Here is a 3,357-nt window from a genome sequence, read left to right as displayed (position 1 = left end):
GATGTTTTACAAACTTCTCTGCATGACTCTCCTACCCTCACCTGAATAGTTTGTAAACCGAAAACTCGTGTAATTTCTTTCACAAAGTGAGTTAATCTTGATGCCATATGTATAGTGTTTTCCTTTGATGAGTCGGCCTCTCCACAAAACTCTACCTTCATCCAAGGACAGTTCTTTGCACGAATAGTACACAATTTCCATGATCTGTTGAAATGGTCGATGAGCAGTCTGGCTTAATGAAGATGATCATTATCTCCCCTACTCTTTCATTGGTATTAAAGTGCAGGCATCTCAGGATCAACAAAAACTGATCGCGGCTCATTTGTTCTCGATCAAAATATCAAGGTGTTCCAATAATTGTTGAAGTGATTGATTCTTACAGTGCTTATGTGAATAATGATGGCTATTAGAGGTTTTCAGTGCTGCCACTGTCAATTCTCTACTAATTGATCCTTGATTTAGGCATTGGATTTGGCTTAGCATACACTTCCCATGCATACCAACATGTAGCTTTCACTTTATTTTCCTTGGAAAAGGAAAGTGACGAAGGCCTACTATGGTAGGTGCCCAATGTGGGTTGTAATCTAACTCTCCCTCTAAATCGGTATCATCTGCATCAAAGGGGTCATCTTCAGCATCCAGTTCCGCTGGGTCAAGGTCGTTGTCAAGGCTAATTGCCATCACAGCTCTCAAACCCTGCATACTCCCCCACATCCTGGGTTCGGTTATCCACAGCATGCTCTTCTGCTTTGAGGTCATCGAATAAACTGAACACATCGTCCCTAGAAGTTCCAGGCAAGGCCGTACCCAGGAAATAATTTTCTATACCTACATATGTTATGACATTTATAGTATTTATTTCATTATTATTAATGGTTATACTTATGGTAGGTTTTTCTTTGCTCTGTGCCGTTGAAAAAAAACACATTTTATTAGTTTTCTCCGTGTTCAAAAATAAATAATTTCTGATGAAATAAGATTTTATATTTTTTATCTGTTCCTTACATGATATTTAAAAACCTATAACCATATGTTTTAGATGTTGTTATTAGATTTGAATCATCAGCATAGAGAACCAAATTTTCTTTGTGTGTTATTAGTATTATTTATAATAGAGGGGATTCCCTGAACGTATCACAGAAAGAATAATGGCCCAAGAATTGATCCCTGAGGGACGCCATGTTTAGTTTCCATTATATTAGAATCGTGATTTATGGTTGTCTTTGATTGATGTGAAAATGAAAAATGAAAATGAAAATGAAAAACGTTTATTTATCCCAAGAATATAAACTAAAACAGAGAGTAGCTATACAACTAACAGTACAATATTTCTAAAATAAAATAAAATTGCCTTACTTATGGGATAGGCCTACATGGGCAGGTGCCTGTGCGTAGGCCTGGCTGTTATTTAATTTCCACATACTGTTTTCTGTTTAATAAATGTTCCTCCTGTACTTTCTGACAGTTTGGTGTAGAGCAAAATTCGCTTAGATGTTCCCATGAATTCCTTGCACGTTAGGTTATTGTTGTTCCCACTTCTAGATCGGATATAGTCTTTCTATGTGGTCTTGACTAACCTTATAAAGGGGTAGGTATTTCAAAGGAAAATCAACCGATCCATCGCCTACAAACTGATTATAAAGATTTATGGCACTATCTATGCATATTAAAAATCCTAAAAACCTTGTTTTCTCTTACTTAAGGTGTACTCTTGGACTTAAGTATTGGTTTTACAAAGTTATCCTTTAGAATTTCAATGTATTCTTTACACTGCTATAGTTTTGTTTGTTGTTCAGCAAGGCTCTCTTATCATAACTTTCTCTCATACTTTTAGAAATGAGAATATCAAACAGACTGTTAAATATTTTAACAAACTCAATTGTAGGGCCACAATTATTAAAAATTTCTGTTTTATTACATAAAAATTGAAGTGGTTCAGAATCGGGAGCACTCAAAACCTGAGTGGCTAGTCGCACTTTCATTTTTTTTCTGCTGTAATTAATATGGTCATTAGTCAGCCTGTTACCTAGATGCAATCCTTCAGTTTTGTATGGTATGTAAAACTTTTCAATGTATCTCCACTCTACAACTTCGCCTCTGGAATCCATTAAACTTTTGTAATCTCCTAATGTATTTCTGACTAACTTTATCATGTGAGCACCCCGCTCACATGATCCTGCATTGCCATTTATCAATTCCATTTATTTGTATAAATGAATTAGTTTATTGGTGATCGGGTGAGGGAAATTCGTAACCAAGTTTGGGGCTCCCAAGGAACATCATAATTTGATAGCCATAGACAAATTACAAGCTGTTCCATCACAAGTCAATGATGCCACTTCAACTCCTGAATCGTGTAGAAGTGAAATACATTGTTTAACAAATGTGCTTTGTTGGTCACCACTAATGACAGTGACAAAAAATAGCCGACTGGGATTTTCCAACAATAATTAATGAATACTAAATAAAATACTAAAGCTTCTAAAGCTAAAGCAGTTGAGTCGTCATCAAGCGCGCAACCTATATTAACCGTTCCATAAAATTGTTTTCCATCCCAAGATTATTTTTTTTGCCACGCAATCCATCATTAATGAGGAAATTGGTGGATGCTTAGAATTATTTGAATATTCTTTAAGTGCTCTTAACACTTCTTGGAAAAATCCTGGTTCGCCTTTAACTATATCATTCCAACTTCTGAGAGTCTAGGATGTGACAATGCTGTATCAAACGTTTTCCTAAAGAACCAATATGCTTTAGGCGACAGGAAATGTAGCGTTATAGCGAATGCCTTAAGTCTATCATCACAGTTTTTTTTAGACTTGGATTGACGACTTTTAGCCGGGCTCGATTCATTAAACATTCTGAAGTAGACGATATAGAATGTAATAAAGCAACTGACACCTCCTGAACATGCTTTGCCCTTAACACGTTTAAAATCTGTTACAAATTGGCAACTTTTTTAGTTAATCGTCTTTTGGCTTGAGTAAGGATGTTGATTTTTGTAGATGAACAAACCCTTCAGGGTTTAATGAAACAAGGATAATTGTCTATTTTTTTTTCATTCAGTCGCTTCATCATATAAAATGTACTATTCCATATCGCAGGTTCATCCTGTATCAGTTTGTGTTCTGGAAGAGCCAATTGTTTTTGGTGTTGTTTTAAGGTTTTGGTGTTTTTAGCCGAGTGTTTGAAACTGCCCACTAGTTTCTTGGCTTTCCCTACGACATTATTTAGTTTTGCATTTGTAAGGAAGCCATCTTTGATAACAATCTGCAATGTGTGAGCAAGACATGGTATAGCATTGAATTCTCAACTGTCAAGTGCACATGTAATGTCTCTACCGTTGCCTCTGACAAC

Source organism: Macrosteles quadrilineatus, unplaced genomic scaffold (genome assembly GCF_028750875.1).
Source record: "Macrosteles quadrilineatus isolate MER2022 unplaced genomic scaffold, UCM_ALF_1.0 Scaffold_35__1_contigs__length_1230758, whole genome shotgun sequence".
Lineage (NCBI taxonomy): Eukaryota > Metazoa > Arthropoda > Insecta > Hemiptera > Cicadellidae > Macrosteles > Macrosteles quadrilineatus.
The sequence above is the reverse complement of the archived record's forward strand: the minus strand, read 5'-3'. Positions refer to the sequence as shown.